This window comes from Symphalangus syndactylus, chromosome 2 (genome assembly GCF_028878055.3).
Source record: "Symphalangus syndactylus isolate Jambi chromosome 2, NHGRI_mSymSyn1-v2.1_pri, whole genome shotgun sequence".
NCBI classification, from domain to species: Eukaryota; Metazoa; Chordata; class Mammalia; order Primates; family Hylobatidae; genus Symphalangus; species Symphalangus syndactylus.
The window spans coordinates 127119461-127137547 of NC_072424.2; the positions used below are offsets into that span (position 1 = coordinate 127119461).

General features: G+C 39.3%; 1 protein-coding gene across 5 annotated transcripts in view; it reads left to right on the plus strand.

Annotated features, from left to right (window-relative positions):
- The first annotated feature begins 1765 nt into the window (after positions 1-1765).
- The window catches only part of TAB2 (TGF-beta activated kinase 1 (MAP3K7) binding protein 2), a 93365-nt gene continuing 77043 nt past the window's right edge, over positions 1766-18087 (plus strand). For 2 of the 5 annotated variants that reach the window (XM_063632323.1, XM_063632331.1), the window contains exon 1: positions 2441-2666. The gene's annotated coding sequence lies outside the window, so the exon portion shown is untranslated. Of the gene's footprint in view, positions 1904-2440; positions 2975-18087 lie in introns of those variants that run through there. The other 3 variants (XM_055266948.2, XM_055266942.2, XM_055266975.2) reach the window with 3 other exon arrangements.

Consider the following 18087-nt stretch of genomic DNA (forward strand, 5'->3'; position numbering starts at 1 on the left):
ATAAAGTATTAAAGTTAATGATTTCTTCTCGCCAGTAAAACTAGAATCTTTCCAATTTTGTAAATCCTAATTTTACTTTTGCTTCTCTTAATGATATCACCAATGGAGAATAATTAAATTCCGATATTGTAAATCCTAAGTTCTTTCAGCTTTTGAAGTGGCAAAGTATTTGAATTGGTACTATAGCCCAGACTTCAGGTATTTTTAAAGGATGAATGAGGAAAAAGGAAGTGGGGAGAAAGAACTTTAACTGTGAGGAAGGCTCTACTATTTAAAAGATGCTTTAAAAAAAATTCTCACTGTAGCTACAGTGCTCACACTGGAAATAAAAGTATAAAAATGGTCCTTTAGGATTTTTCTCGGGAGTAAGAATTGTTTCAAGGAAGAAACTGGCAGCGATATGGACATTTTGGACAGGGACAGAAAAATGCCCTAGTGTTTTGGACACCATGGAAGCGTTAGAATTTTTAAATAAATATTTTACATTGTGAGAAACGTCTGAGTGTTAAACACGCTTTTTTTTCCCCCTAGGGGGACACTAAACAAATATTTATTTAAGGAGATAGAAACTTGAAGGCCCCCTCTCCCCGCAAAGCTAGTCTTTGGCTCTGCTTCTAGGACTTCTAGGAACGTGCAATTAAAATAAAATCTAAACAACGAAACCCTCGCAGCATTTAGATTTCTTTTCTCCCCCTCAACTGCTCAAGAAAAGTCAGAAGCCGACACTTTTTTCAAGTCTCGAAGTTGCCAGTTGTGAGGCTCCCAAGACGTCTCCCGCACACTCCAGGGACGATTCCGCACGGGTCCCTCCCGTTAGCCAGCGGCCTCGGTGCGGTCGGGCTCCAAGGGGGTGTGTCCCAGCCCGCAGCGACCCGGCGCCCGCCTCCGCCTCCGCCGCGGGCCCACCTGCTCCTCTCGGCCGCCGCAGCGCCCCGGGGTCCAGCCGGGCCCCCGGACCCCACCCGCGCGGCGCCGCCGGCAGCCCCGCAAGTCCCGCCACCCGCTTCCGGACCCGGCCAGCCCCTCCGCGAGGTGCAGCTGGGACGCGAGCTCAGTTCCTTTCTTCCCTCAGCCCAAACTGCTAGCGGCCCCCGTGGTGGGAGGTGGAACCCGCACCCTACCCCCAAGGATGGGGGGCCCAGGCCGAGAAAGGGGTTCCCAGCCCTCCCCGGGCTGCCCGCACCGGCGCCCCCCTCGCACGGCCCCAGCGGCGGCCCGCGTCCTCTCTCCAGCCCTTGCCAGACGGGCGTAGAGACTGCGAGTGTCGGGGGAGGGGTACAGGGCGGAGGAAGAGCATCCCCGGGCCGCCACCGCCGCCGCCGGCTGCTCCCCGCCGTTCGGCTAGGGGAGGCCTCGTCACAGCCGCCGCCTCAGCCGCGGCTGCAGATCTCGCGGTGTTTGCCGGCCGCCGCGCCGCCATATTGTGTGACAGTATTTTGATTTGGACTGGGCTGGCGGAGCCGCGGCGAGAGCGAGCGAGAGCTGGGGGGGTGGGGGGAGGGCAGGCGAGCGCGAGGGGGGTGGGGGCAGAGGGAGGTGGGGAGGCCGAGCGAGCCGGAGCCGAGGATCGGGGAGCGGCGACGCCGCCCAGCCGTCGTTTTTGATCTGCTGCAGCCGCCGGCGGGGCGACCCAGCCCGACCCCCTCCCCTCCCCCTCAGCCAGGAGCGGTGGCGGCGGCGGCGGCCGGAGGGAGTTGGCGGCGGCGGGCGAGCGGAGGGGGCTGAGCGGGGAGGGAGGGAGGGCTGAGGTGTCCCCCCTGCCGGGTGGAACCGGAGGCGGCGGCGGCGCTGGCGGCGGCCGTGGTGGCGGAGGCGGCGGCGGCGACGGTGGAGACGGCTGCCCTAGTGGGAGAGGCGGCGGCGGCGGCCGAGGAGGAGGAGGGGGAAGCGGCGGCGGCAAAGGGTAAGCGGACAGCGCTGCCGGGCCTCGGCGGGATCCCCAACCGGGCTCTCCCCTCATCGCCCCGCACCCCCCTCCGTCTGGAAGGGGCTCTGCCGCCTCGCGAGGCCCGTGCGGGGCGTCCGCTTCTAACTTGCACTCTTCCTCCCTCCGCCTCTTTCCTTCCCCCCGTCGCGAGGCGGAGAGGGAGGCCCCCCGAGTCCCCTGGTCCGGTGGGGGGTGGGGAGCATCGGGCCAGGCCTGGGCTCCGGGGCGTCCGTGCGGGGGGGGGAGGGGGAGCTTCATTGGAATCAAGCGCCTGGGAGAGCCCCGGGTGGGGGAGGGCGCAAGGGGCTCGGGAGGGCCCCTCCCTGCGTCGGCGCCCCCGACCTGCCCCCAGGCATGTGTGAGGTGGGGGCGGGGGAGGAAAAATCTTCTTTTGGGGAGCCGAGGTCTAGTTAAAGATGACTTAAGGGCGGGGGTTTTGGGGAGAGACACGGGGCAGTTATGTGGGGGTCGGGCGTGGGGGAGAACATCGTTCCCTTGCCGATCTTGGTTTTCTGCAGCCGTCTTTGAAGTGGGGGGCAAGCCCTGCTATGAATATGTGGCCCCTTAGATCTCACTGGATGTTTCTAGTTTTCGGTCCCATCAACCTCAAACCCTGCGATTGTGGTTGAGTCAGGGAGGCTGCAAGGGTCTCTTGGCGGTGCTGAACAGGTGACAGGTGGATCTGTTGCTGATGCTGTGAGATGTTCAGGCAGAGTTGTACACCAAAGTGTCAGAGACTGTGAGTTTGTATTTATGTGTTTGGCCATGTTTCATTCCATATATAGTATATTTGAGATGTTGGGTTTCCATTCTTCAAGTCAGCTTAATTGTTGTGGATAAATTCTTCAAATGTTTCTGATAAGAGGGGTTTCCAGGAGAGTGGAGGGAATTTGCGGCTTCACAGAGGTTTCTCCGTAGTTCACGAAATTCAGGCCCCCAGTGCAGGCTGTTGAGTGCCCTTATTCATTGGAAAGTTCTTGAACGCTAAGATCGTATTCAGAGCAACTGTACGGCAATATAATTTTGCATCCATTTTGTCTGTTTTAGGTAAGTTTGTAAAGTGTCTAATTTTGGGGTCAGATTGATTCACATTTTAGAAAAGGAATTTCGTTTCCGCTTTAGCATACTCTAAAGATTATATGATCATTATGCAATTCCAGATTTGGCCGGGAATTTTGGTGGGCATGGAGTAGAATATTTGCTTTCAGTTTTTTCACTTCTGCTTACCACACTCTTCATACAGTAGCAGAGTATTGACACCTTTTAAAAAATATCTTTACATTCTTTGTAACAATGAAATCACGATTTTAAACTTTGACGGTTTGACACTTTAAATTTTGAAACCATGGCAGTTTGTAATAAAGGAAGACTTGCTTTTCTTTTGTTGTAGGCTTTGGCTGAGCATTTTAATTAGAAACAATGGGAAGAATTGTTAGATACATGAGCTATAGGCTAAATTAGGGTACAGTTAGTTTAAGGATTCTGCAGCTTTTAAAAAACATGTATGGAACGAATATGATGTACTATCAATGTGTTAACAGGAAATAGAACAAAAATTCCAGTGATTCAGAACTTCTGTTTGGGTTTTTCCCCCATAAGTCTAATCAGTTTCTAATAGAGGGTGCTTAAGTTTTAAATCTTTCAAGAATCAAACTGAAAGTTGAATACGTCAATTATAGATGAATAAGTTATCCCCTGAATATACTCCATTATTTCTTCTCTTGTGTGCATCGAATAACTTTTCCTGAGTTTAAAAGTATTCTCTTAAGGACACTGATGAAATGCTACTATTGAACCCCCTTTAGTTAACTATTTCATAGTAGAACGTGTGCTTTAGTGACTCATTAAGAAGTTGATAAAATGATCAGAACCTCATCAAATACATGTTTTCTGAAAAATAAATTTTAACTTAATCCCGTTTGATTGAAATCACACCTACGCTTGGTCCTCTAGTGGAAAAAAGCGCTTGCCTTCAGCTAAGGGTATTGCTAAGACTGGGAAACAATTTTTTTTTAAATTTTGTTTTTGTTTTCTTTGTTTTTTGTTTTGAGACAGTCTCGTTCTGTCACCCAGGCTAGAGTGCAGTAGTATGATCTTGACTCATTGCAACCTCCACCTCCCGGGTTCAAGCGATTCTCCCGCCTCAGCCTCCCCAGTAGCTGGGATTACAAGCGCCTGCCACCACACCCGGCTAATTTTTGTACTTTTAGTAGAGATGGGGTTTCACCATGACGGCCTGGCTGGTCTCGAACTCCTGACCTCAGGTGATCCACCCGCCTCGGCCTCCCAAATGCCTAATGAAATGAGGTTTTTAAACTCCGCAGTTATGTAGGCAGATCCCCACTTAGGTCAGTATTGAGAATTGCTTCTTCAGTATTAACAGCTTACACTTGGGTAAATGTCTTATTACATTTGTGTCTTGGCAGAAATAGAAGTTTATTCTACATCCCTAGTTTTCCCAGTAAGGAGAATTTCTTTTCACAAAATACTGTTTAGAGTGAAATGTACATATGTGTATCTGTGAACTTACTGCATTTTGAAAAATAAGTATAATGTAGGCTGTTTTACTCTATGAGTTACTTGCAAAAAAAGTCCTTGAGGAATGTGTATTTTCTAAAACAGCATTTTTTTGAGTTATATAAACAGATCAAGACTAAAAGTTTATTTTTTATCATCATACTTCAGAATTTTTGCCTTGTTGTAGATATTTTGGGGAAAAGTTCCTGATAATCTTTACAATATATAAAGTTCATAAATTAAACTGTAATTGAAAAATCGAAATTATAATTCCATTATATCTCTCTCTGGCCAGGTTCCCATGACCCAGAGAACACTAGTAGCACTTTTCCTTTGTTTCACTTATGTCATCTTTATTTGATCTAATATTGGGTCTCTCTAGAATAGAAGGATTATGAGGTAATAACAGAGGCACATGTGAAGATTGGGCAAAACAGTAATGAGGAGGAGAGACAGAGGATAAGATGCTAGCAGAGAATTAGATGAAAAGTTTTAGGCAGCTAGGAATGTGGACATGTGGGTAGTGGTGGCTGCCAAGCACAGGAAAACGATCATGCTGAACTCTACGAAGGAGATTGTCTCTGAACCTTTTCATAGGTTCTGACACTCTATATATGTCATCTTATTTAAAACCCTCTGTATTAAAATGATAAGAATTTGGAGACATTGAAATCATATAGAATTTAAATGTATGCATGTTCATATGTTTTTGCCTCTGGCTCACATTTCCAGAATACTTAACAGTATTTTAACATTTTGTTTCATATGATTCTGGTCCTAAAAAATCAAGGACGCTCCTTACTCAGAAAGCTAAAAAACCTGAGTAAGTACTTTTAGGAGTTATACTTTTTATGTTTTCTTTAGTTAATCACTAAACTTGACTGATCTTGATAAAACTAAGGAATTAGAGATTGCTAAGAGGGTGCTATCTTTTTCTAAGTATCCCATCTCTCAAAACAGCCTGTTTACTAGTAAGTGGTACTTAACCTACATTCATTCAGCCTCCTAGGAAAAGAAAAAGATGCCAGAATAATGATCGCACAGCTCCTACATTGAGGTTATGCGTTTCACTTGGATTTTCACTTGGATTTTTATTGACTCATTTTACAGAATATGTTTACTTTATTTCCTATTCCTTAGAAAAGGAGTGAGCACAGTGAGAAGTGTCAGCTGACAAGTGATGTTTCAGGACATACAAGTCAGAATTATCACAAAGTAAAATTGTGTATGTTTATATGAATAAAAGATGTCTATGAAAATTGATTAAAGTTTTGGCACTTAAAAGTGCATTTATTCAAAATTTAATTTACATACACCCCCTTACCTTTATGCTTCATAAGTGAGGTTTTGCTGAATGTGACTTTTTGATTTGCCTTACTCATGTGTAATGTAAAACTTTAATAAGAAATTTTATTTCATTTCTAATCATGTATTCCAGTTCAGAATATGGTACCCAGGGAGTGATATCCTGCATAATAAAGAGAAAGGAACTAATATTGATTGAATGCCTACTGTGTGCCAAGCTTTTCTTCATTTCAGAAATACTTATTGAGCACTTATTATATGCTAGGGACTCTTCCAGATGCTGGAGGTGCCGTATTGAAGAACAGACAAAAATAGCTGTTTTCATATAGTTTACATTTAGTGGTAAAAGACTTAATAAATGAGTACAGTGTAATATGCCTGGGACAAAACAGTACTGTGCAGAAAAATAAAACAGAAAAGGGAGTTAGGGAATGAACATTGCTTATTGATCTTTTTAAAAACTGTGTAATGGGTATTATCCTTGATTTCAAAAAGCAAAACCTGTCCCATCCATAAAATTTTTCCTTTAAGAATACACACTTCAAATTTCAGAACACAATTGTATTTGTACTTCAAAGTTACAGAGTTTCAACAGCGATTTCTTATTGTTAGTATTTCAGAAAGCTGTTTTATGGCTGGATAGAAAATTGGAGTTTTGAATCCTGGTTTCGCCACTTAGTAGCTTTGCCACTAGATTTGAGACCAGTTACAATTCGTTAGCTTCTCTGAGCTTGTTTTCTTCTGTGTAAAATGGATACGATATCTTTCTTTTTCTGGTGAAGGAACGTTGTGTCATATCTTGTTGAATAGGTCGATGAGCTGGATCTCAGCATTTTAACAAGGAAACAACGAATTGTGTATAAAATTCCAATTCATGTAAATACTTTTAAAATATTTAGTACAGTGCCTGGCACATAGTAAGTATAGAGTAAATGTTTGCTTTTTGTCATTATTTTGCTTGTTAATTCAAAGAATCTGTCATTCAAATTATTAAGAGAAGTTTTTGCAAAGATAAAATAACTCAAATTGTGAATGGGATTTTTAAGGGAAAAGTGGAATAACCATGCAAGTTGCAATACTTATTTTCATTTTTAGACTGGGAGATCACGAAACAGCACCTCAAGGGCAGAACATGTCTTCCTTTCAGTCTTTACTTCACATTATTTTCAGTGGTTGGCCTGTAGTTAAGAGCTCAAGAAATACTGTGTGTTAAATGTCGAATAGTTCTTAATGATATTTTTCTGTAAATTACAGCTCTTTTTGTAGTAAACTCCTGAGTCTGAAAGGTGACTGCACTGGAATCTCTACTTTTAATTTTAAGCACTGAATAAGATATCATTATGCAAAGTCTTTTAAATGCTATTTTTTGAATCTAGCCAAAAGTTCAAAAAATATTCTAGAAATTGAGAGGAAGAAATCAATTATTTGTAGCTAGATTAGTCTTCATTAACCTATTTCTATGATGTTGTTGGCATCAAAGTGAAAAAGTAATATAGCAGTTTTTAAAAGTAGAAGAAAATTTATGAATAATTATTTGCTCTTAACTGTTAAAGAACAAGTTTACCTTATCTTTTTAAGATAATTTCAATGAAAGTGTAGGTTTGTCCTGGTTTTATGGATTAAATAGCTTGGTCATTTACTTACATTTCTGTGATACAGGAAATACTGGTGTTTTCACTGAAAAGTGAAAACATCCCACCAGCATCCCACCTCCCATCTTCACAGTAACTATTCTTCAAATGCTTAAATCTTAGTACCAGTCAACTCTTTCCTGTTCTGTTGTAAGTTATCCTCTACCTAAAGAATAATAATTTTAGCTTTCCCCAAGCTTAAGACTTCTGTCAGGTTATGAGGCTTTCAGTCATTTATCCAAAATATTTCTTGGATTTTAAAAAAGTTCTCCACAAAGCATGTATCGTGTGCTTTATATTCAAATATGAACAAATAGGAGGAAAAGTATTTCATTTTAGTATTTGGTGTGCCACAGTACTACTTTAGAAATGAGATAGAAATACATACAACTGAATATTTTATACTCTTGTGATTTTTTTGTTTCTTTGCTTGTTTTGAACAATAACTGTCTACTACAGGACAGAAATAATTCCTGCAAGGTGTCAGTTTGAGTAGCTTCAGAAAGGAAGTCTGATTTACCTACAAACAAGTACAAGAGACAAGAGCAGTATAAGAATTTGTAGTATTTTAATTGCCTTGTTAAAAGAAAATGGAATTCTTGTTTCACTTAAGAAGAAAAACAAAAACCGGCCTAGTACCAGTGCTCCTAGTACAAGTCACAGAAGCCAGATGATAAAGTAGAGGTTGGAAAGGTCCTGCAGAGAGAGAGAGAGAAGCAGCAAGAGTATAGGAATGGAGATTTTAGCAGAGATTTTGGTAGAAATAAGTGAATGCGGATTGTTAATAATAGACTTGTCTAAAATAATCCATTAAAGTGTACGGGAAAGAGTAATTTTTGATCTATAAATTTTTATTCCCCAGTTTATTAACCATCATCTGAATCATTAAATAATATTATTAAGATTATTTTGAATTTTAGCTTAAAGTTTTACTCTCACATTGATATTAAGGAAAATTATTTTTGACCTTTAATATCTTAATGTTTACCTTTTTAATGTTAGCAAAATTGACCACATCACAAGTTTGCTTCCTGTCAGTTTGCCAGTGAAGCAGGCCAGAGATATTGCTTGGCTCATCAGTATAGAGCCAGTGGCAGTTCAGGGCAGTGACTTTCCATTCCTCATCAATGAGGGAAAATACTTGCTAATGCAGATGAAAACTTGAACTCAGCAACTTGACCTTGCAGAACATTGTCCTCAGGCTAGGCAACTTTTGTTTAGTCAGAGAAATCAACAAAAGCAGTAATTCTGATATGAACTGGGGCCATAGGGGTAGAAGAGACTTTACCTGGTTTTAAACTGTGGAAAATATTACTTTTTTTTTTTTTTTTTTGGAGTGCAGTGACAATCATAGCTCACTGCAACCTCAAACTCCTGGGCACAAGCCTTCCTCCCACCTCAGCCTCCTGAATACCTGGGACTACAAGTGTGCGCAACTACATCCAGCTGATTTCTAAAAATTTTTTGTAGAGACAGGATCTCCCTTTGTTGCCCAGGCTAGGAAAATACTGCTTTTGATTTTGAGTTGATCTCTTTGTTAATTTTTCAGCTTCTCAGCCCCCACCTCTTTAACTAAATATCTTAATTTTACCATGTTGGGAATCAATGAAGTATAATAAGAAAAGTTCTGGGCTTTAAAATCAGATGAGCCCAAGTTCAAATCTGAGTTCTTTTGCTGACTATAGCTATGTGGTTTTAGACATCATTCACACTCTCTGAGCCAAGGAGTTTTCTTCAGAAAAATGGATATAGTAATACCTACCTTACATAGAACAGGTGAATTCTTGTTCTAGTTACATTAGGATATGTAGCTTAAATAATGGGAAGTAATTTTACATTTGGAATTTTGCTTTGTTAGGTTTTTTCTTCAAGGTATCTGTCCACTTCATTTTTCCTCAACAAATAGAATGAAAAAGAATTTCTATACTTTTTAATTTACTGTAACTCCTTAGACCAAGATGAAACAAACAAAACATCATCATTATTTTTTTAACTACAAAATAAACATACGGATTATTAATTCTTTGTATTTTTCTTGCCTGTTCCTGTGGGAAAAGCTGCATTTTCAATTTGAAATTAGTCCACAAATCTATAATAATAGTTCTTTTGTAGGAAAAGCATTAGAAAATTGGCATGGATAAGATTTTGAAAACACCTTAAATATGAGGTTTAATATAATACTACAAAACTTGTGCCACTTTATCTGTGTAAAATGATCTTTGTACTTTTCTATTATGTTTATGTTTTAAGACAGTGTCTCGCTGTGTTGAACAGGCTGGAATGCAGTGGCACAACCACAGCTCACTGAAGCCTTGACCTCCCAGGCTCAAGCGATCCTCCCACCTCAGCCTTCCAAGTAGCTGGGATTACAGATGCGCACCACAACGCTCAGCTTACTTTTTATTTTTCGTAGAGAAGGGTTCTTCCTATTTTGCTTAGGCTGGTATTGAGCTCCTAGGTTCAAGCAATCATCTTTCCTTGGCCTCCCACCTAAGTGTTGGGATTATAGGTGTGAGCTACCACACCCAGCCTGTTTTCACAGAAGCTATAGCAATGGTTTTGTATTTCGTTAATAAGTTATCTGTATTGCTATAGTACCAGGAAGAGTAGACAAATGGTATTATTATGTTAAAATATTAGTTATACAAATAGCATTCAATACTAATTATTACAGCAAAATATTCTACAATAGTTACACTGGTTTACTTGGTAGATTAAGACAAAAATTTTTAGCCTGGGTGACAAAGCAAGACCCCATCTCAAAAAAAAAAAAGACAGTTTAAAAAACTCATTGCATTTTATTAAGTTCATAGGCTTAGAACATTCTGTAGTGTATATACATGAAATCTCTTAGCCTAGAGGTAATAAATATGCTTTAATCTTACACGTGTGCAGTTTTTGTGCAATCTGTAAAATAAAACCAGAAGCACAAATAGGAGATTGAAACATTAATCATTGGATAAATGACATGTTATCATGGCAGAAGGAATTATAAGGTACATGTTGGCCTTTTCAGCCCTGTGTTTTTGTTGTTGTTGTTGTTGTTGTTTTGAGATGGGGTCTTGCTCTGTTGTCCAGGCTAGAGTGCAATGGCACAATCTCAGCTCACTGCAACCTCCGCCTCCTGGGTTCAAGCAATTCTCCTGCCTCAGCCTCCTGAATAGCTGGGATTACAGGCACCCACCACCCTGCCTGGCTAATTTTTGTATTTTTAGTAAAGATGGGGTTTCACCATGTTGGCCAGGCTGGTCTCGAACTCCTGACCTCAGGTGATCCGCCTATCCTCAGCCTTGTTTTTTAAAGCGGTTTTTAGCTTTTGCTGTTGGAAAAGTCAACATGTAGAGTGAAGTATTATGCACAGAAATTTGATTTTTGTTTTGATCAAATGCCATTATTTAGAAAACCTAACATTTTCAAATCCTTTTGGATAGGTCACTTAATATCAGTAATAATTAGGTCAGCAAATTAATTTTGCTTTTTTGTAGTTTGCAAGAGTTTATCTTGTGTTCAGCAAAGCTAATAATTGCATAAAAATTTAAGTGGGAGAAACTGCCCTTTAAATATTAATATTCAGATCTGTGGTATAAAGCCTATTATATAGATATTTGCTTCCACATTCTTGTTCTCCTATGGACTATTTTGTCTTTTATGCTTTTCTTTTATACTAGCATTTCCTGATTGTAGGTTTCTATTAGGGTTGTCATCATTATAATATATAGACAAGATGGTTGTTTTTTAAAAATTTAAGGCAGATCAAATGTTCCATTTAATTGTTGAGCACAAATTATGGCATAGTTGCTTGGTTAATTTTATTGATTTATTATTTGTTTATTTAGAAATGGGGGTTTCGTTATGTTGCCTAGGCCGGTCTCGATTCCTAGGCCCAAGCCATCCTCTTGCTTCAGCTTCCCAAGTAGCTAGGACTATGTATGGCATGCCACTGAGCCTGGCAACTTGGTTAATTTTTAAAAGGCAATTAGTGACCTGATAAACATGAGCGTCTGCTCTTCAGAAGTTAAGCAGCTGTATGTTGCAGATGTATGTAGGTGTCACAGTTAAGTAGTTACTAGAATTGTGAGAAAATGTGCTCAAGGAAGCATCCAAGGGATCCGTGTCAAATAAAAGTTGCTAGAAATACAGATATTTTATAATTTGCATTGAGAGTGACTACTGTTTACCCCATGATTAGCATGTACCTGAATTGTACTTGGCTAAAGTACTGTTTGCCACTCTTAGGATGATTTTATAGGAAATGGAAAAATAAGCACATGGAAATGGGGATTTCAGAAGAAAATTCCCACTTCCGCATATGGCGATTCTGCTTTTTTGCATATAAAAGTGCATTGACACATGTTGAATGCCCTTTGAGATTTGTCTAGCTAAGGTAATTGTTTGGCCTGCATGAGACATACTGGTTCTCTTCATGAGATTTTTCCCCTCATGAACAATGCCATACATTTAAAGGATGACAGAGCCATTGCTGTAATTTTGCAAGTGGAACAAGAAGTGCTCTTGTTGAAGGTAATTAGTTCATTACCTAATTGAAGTTAGTTCATTACCTAGTTGAAGTAATTAGGTAGAAGATTGAAGTGGTGATCTTAACCAAACCAAGCTATCTATCAGTATATCAACTTTTATAGAATATCACATAATCGAAAGAACAGAAACTCCATAGAGCATATTTCATATGTCCTGTATGACATGCTTGTGCAGAATAGCTGGCTAACCCAAGAAATCTTGCCTTACTCATTCTTCTATTGTGTCTCATCCCTACATTCTGTTTGTTTTGTTTGAGATGGAGTCTGCCCTGTCCCCCAGGGTGGAGTACAGTGGTGCAATCTCAGCTCACTGCAACCTCCACCTCCCAGGTTCAAGCAATTCTCCTGCCTCAGCCTCCCAAGTAGCTGGGACTGTGGGCGTGTGCCACCACGCCCGGCTAATTTTTTGTATGTTTAGTAGAGACGGGGTTTCACCGTATTAGCCAGGATGGTCTCGATCTCCTGACCTCGTGATCGGCCCACCTCGGCCTACCAAAGTGCTGGGATTACAGGCATGAGCCACCGCACCCAGCCTCTACATTCTTTATTATTCAAACTACCTTACTTATCCAATAGTTTTGAGTTCCTGCTGTGTGCCTGTACTTTGCTAGGTCAAAGGGATGGACAGATATGTAAGATACAGTTCTTGTCCTTAAGAGACATATATACAAACACATGTGATATACCGTGACAAATGCTGTGACGGGGTTAAACATAAAATACTTTAGGAATCTATAGGAGGTAGTGTCTCCTATGGATAAGGATTAGGCAGTATCTCCTATTCAGTAAGGGATGAAAGGTTATGACAGGGAAATCTAGGAAAGGTGACAAGGCAAGGAAGAGAGTTACAGGCTGCAGATAGGTCTTTTTAGACAGAAACCCCATGCATGGAAGATGGAGGTAGGAAAGTCCCCATGTACACAGTAACTGTGAGTAGTTCTGCAGTGCGTTGGGTACCAGTGGTGGGTTAGCTGGAAGTGAGGTGGAAAATTAGAAAAAAGAGCATCAAGATACCTGTATACTCCATAAAGGAGATTTAACTTCATCCTTCAAATGATGGAAGACAAGTTCTTAAATTAACATTCTAGAAAGATTCTCTGGCTGTAGTGCACAAAATACTTTTGAAAAGAGCCAGGCTTGGGAGGAAGAGGCAGACATATAAGTATCTATTTGAGAGTTGATTAGGACCCAAATTAAGGCACTGATGATGGGGTAATTAAGAATAGGTAATGTGTTTGAAAAGGAAATATTGAATGTGACGTAAAGCAGTGAAGATCACACATGCCTTGGGTGCATAGTTGTGATGGTGATGTTCACCAATACAGAACAGACCAGGGTTGCAACAGATGAGGAAGACATTTGAGTTCTGTTTGTTGATTTTAAGATTCTATGGAGGGAGAAAGAGGAAGACTTCACTTTATATGGAGGAGATGGAGAAGGCTTGTCTGATTAGATAACATTTGAGCAGGTACATGAATGAAAATAGAGGCAGTAGCAAATGCAGTGGCCTTTAAGTGGGATGTGCTTGCCATCTTCTAAGAGCAGGAAGACCAATATAATTGGAGCTGAGGGGGGTTGGGGGGTGGAAGTAGGATAGATGATATCCAACTGTATGCTGTTCATGTAGGGTGTTTAGACTGTGATAAGGACTTTAGATTTTACTCAGGATGGGGTAGGAAGTCACCAAAGGGCTTTAAGATAAAATCTAATTTGTATTTTCACCCCTCACTTCTTAGAACATTATTTACTTATTGGCATTTGTATGTGTGTGGTTCTGTAACATTATTATGTATATGTATAAATTCATGTGACTTTCACAATTAGGTTATAAAACTGTTTCATCATCATAAAGAGACTCCCTTGTTTTACCCCTTAAGTTTCACCTTTCCTTCCTGGCAACCACTTATCTGCTTCTGTTCTCTATCACTATAATTGTCACTTCAAGAATGTTACATAAATGAAATCAGACATGATGTTACCTTTGGAGATGGGCTTTTTTTTTTTCACCCAGTATAATCCCCTGGAGATCCTTCCAAATTGTTGCATTTATCAATAGTTTATTCCTTTTTAATGCTAAAGAGTTTACCATTGTATGGATATACCACAGTTTGACTTTGGAATTTCCAACTTTGGGTTGTAAAAATAAAACTGCTGTGAACAGGTTTTACAGGATTTTATGTGAAAATACGTTTTCATCTCTGTAGGATAAATTCCCAAAAGTGCAGTTGTTGGGTTGCGTGATAAATGTATGTTTAAATAAGAAACTGCCAGACTTTTCCAGAGTAGCTGTACCATTTTACATTCCCACCAGCAATATGTGAGAAACCTACAGTTTCTCTGCATCCTCCCCCGCATTAGTATTGTATTTCTTATTTCACCCAGTCTAATAGCATGTAGTGACCATTAATTTGCATATCCCTAATGGCTAATGATGTTGAACATATTTTCATGTGCTTCTTTGCTGTCTACATATCCTCTGTGGCGAAATGTGTTCAAGTCTTTTGCTCATATTCTAATTGAATTGTTTTGTTTTCTTGTTGAGTTTAGAGAGTTCTTTACAAATTCTGTATCCAAGTCCTTTGTTGAATACGTGATTTACAAATACTTTCTCCTAGTATGTGGCATGTCTTTATATTCTCTTAACAGGGTCTTTTGCAGAGCAAAAAATTAGCTTTAATGAAGTTCATTTTATGCATTTTTTCTTTTATGGATTGTGCCTTTCCTGTCAAGTCTGAGAACACTGGCTAACCTTAGGTCCCAAAGAAAAAAGACTGTCCTTCCTTTATTGAATTGCTTTTGTACCTTTGTCAAAAATCAGATAGCCGTAATTGTGAGGATCTATTTCTGGATTCTCTGTTCTGTTCCATTGATCTTTGTGCCTGTCCCTTCACCACTACCACACTGTTTGATTGCTATTGCTATATAGTAAGTCTTAAAATTAGATAGTGAAATTCCTCCAACTTCATTCTCCTTTTTCAGAATTGCTTTAGCTATTCTAGTTCCTTTCCATGTAAAATTTAGAATCTATAAAAATGTCAGTTTCGGGGAAATTGACATTTTTATTTTGTTGAGTCTTCAATCCATGAACATGGTATGTCTCTTATTTAATTCTTTTATTTCTTTTGTCAGCATTTTTTAGTTTCTAGCATAAAAATCTCGTGCATGTTTTGTTAGATTTATACCTAGATATATATTTTTTAGAACAATTGTAAGTGATACTGTGTTTTTAATTCTGATTTCCAATTGTTCATGTCTAATATGTGGCAGTATGGTTGGTTGATTTCTGTGAGTGAATCTTATATTTTGAGACTTTGCTAAATTATCAGTTTTAGGAGGTTTATTTTGTAGATTCATTGGGTTTTCTGATGTGCCTGTGCATAGAAACAGTTATTTACATTTTTTTCTTCCCAGTCTGTATGCTTTTTATTTCCTTTTCTTGCTCTGCTACTTGCAATGCTGTTTCATAATAGTGGTGGTTGCTGACAAGCTTGTTTCTGATCTTAGTGGAAAAGCATTCAGTCTTTCACCATTAAGTATATGTTAGCTGTAGGTTTTTTGTAGATGCTGTTTATCAAGTTGAGAAAGTTCCCTTTTTATTTGTAGTTTGTTAAGTGTTTTTATCATGAGTAGGTCTTCAGTTTTGTCAAATGCTTTTTTCTACATCAATTGATATGGTCATATGGCTTTTCTTTAAGGTGGTAGCTAGTATTAACTTACCTTTTTAAATATTCACTCTGCTGTGTGTGGAGTAGACTTTGGAGACAGAGCAAATATTTAAACAGGGAAAATACATTAGAAATTATTGTCATACTTAAAGAGATGATGGTGGCTGGCACCAGGACAGTAATAGGAAAGGGTGAGAACAGATCAGATTTTGGATATGTTTCAAACTCTGTGTGGGAAGGAATTGCTGATGAATTGGATCTGAGGCATAAAAGAGAATTCAAGGATGACAAGGGATTTTTGGCACAAGCCATTGGAAGTATGGAGTTGCTATTGACTCAGTTTGGGACTGTGGTAAAGTAGCAAGTTTAGACTGAGCAATCAGGAGCCTTTTTTTTGGACGTGTTAACTTTGAAATGCCTTTTAGACATATAACCAGTGATATCAGCTAGGCAATTCATTCAATATAATGGAATTCAGGCAAGAGATTCAGAATAGAAATATGAATTTGGGAGTATCAGTGGAGTTGATGTGAAAGAAGTTATAGTGGCATTTGTTTAAAACTATACCTGTGACTGCTTTCTAGTTACTGTAATTTCAGATTTATTAGCAAAAAGCCAGACTCTTCTAACATGTGAAAGGGCTTTGTGAAAATTTGGATTAGTTCTGCTGTGTATGTGACATGAAATGCAACAGAAATTTTGTGATTGGAAGGTGATTTGGGGATGGATATTTAATATGTACTTAATCATACTTATTTGATAGGTAAATGGCTGTTAACAGTGGTCATCTAATAGTGTCTTACTAATTTTTAGAGCTTTGCCCTAAATCTTTATAAAATGAAGTAACTACATGTTGTGGAAAGGGTTTGACACAGATATTAAGTGCCCGAATGACTTTCTGTGGCAACATTTATCTTACAGATAAAAACAGCCAGAGAGATAAATGAAAAATAAAGATGAAAAACAGGAATGTAAAATAGCTAGCAAGGAGAGGTCACTCTTAGTCACAGAGAATTTGTAGAAAGACATATCTTCTCAGTCCCACTCTGATCATGTTTACTTTAAATTCATGTAATTTGGAAAATTTTTTAAATGCTACAAGTTTTTTCTGTCGTAACTGATTATTAGCTCCCATAATATTTCCTTATTGATAATTTATATCTTTCTAGCACTTTGTTTTATTTACCCCCATTGCAAGATTACCATGTTGTCTTATAATTATCTGTTTACTTTTCAGTTTCTCCCACCAAATGTCAGTTTTTATAGCATGAGTACGATACCTTGGCACTTGAGTGCTCAGTAAATATTTGTGAATGAATGGACACAGACTATTAGAGTTTAAAGCTAGTAAACTTGATTGTTTTAGAAAGTAAATGAGCTTTTGGGATTCTGGAGTACAGGTTGTGGTTGAATGTCTTTCTGATGCTTCCAAACAAGCATTCTAGCCCTAGAGATTGCACCCATACGTAGCATCGTCACCAACCCAAGGTTAGTGAGGCGTACCTTTTGCCTCCTTTTTTCTCTTTTCCCTATGGATTTCTGCAAATTCGTCTAAACTTTGGCCCAGACTTCTTGTGTTGAATGGAGTACACATTGCAAATGGTAGGCTAAGTTTAGAGTTGGGTCCATAATAGCATGTCTCCTAGGAAATTTCTTGTGCACATTTTAAAAGAAAGGAATGTTAATCTGTCTATCTTCTACGCAGTCCTTCTGCCCATTTTCAGGTAGATGGTAGATGTATAGGCCAAGTTTCTCTTCAGTATTTTTATATACCTTTCCACTTTTGAGCTTTACAAGACAAAAATACCCTTAGCCCTTACTATTCCAATGCAGATTTAAATATTAGGAGATTGGGTATTTTTAAAACCATATATTCTTTTATTTCCAGATTCATAGTGTGTGTGTGTGTGTGTGTGTGTCTATATGTCTGTATGTGTGTACAGATACATATATTGTGTTAGTCCATGGCAAATTAGTAAAGTTTGTAAGAAGAATGTCTTTCTCTGGTATTATTGACACCAACATAGTAAGAATGTTTAAGTGCTTTGCATTAAGCATCTCAGGGAATAAGGAAAGGGAGCTGTATAAAATAATTCTTTGTCTAGTAGGACAGAACTGTGTAGTTAACTGTGTCTCATATAGAGGTACCTGCCTCACATGATTATTGGGAGCGTTAAATGAGTTTATGCATTATAAGTCATTTGACCTAGTGCCTAGTACTTAGTAAATGTAAGCTATTAATAGAAAATTTATTGCTATAAAATTATAAAAATAATAAACTTTAAACTTTATAATCATTTTTGTTACAACTCTTCACTTGGCTTTCTTGATACCATTCTTCCCAACATTTTCTCTGCCTGATTTTTCTGACTTATTCTAAATTCTTCATCCTCAGGTCTCCTCTCTCTTGCCTTTTTTTCATTATTCCCTACGTCAGTGTCAGCACCTTCTGCTGAAACTCACTACAGCATATCTCTACAAAATCTCTTCCCTTTCTTAGGGAG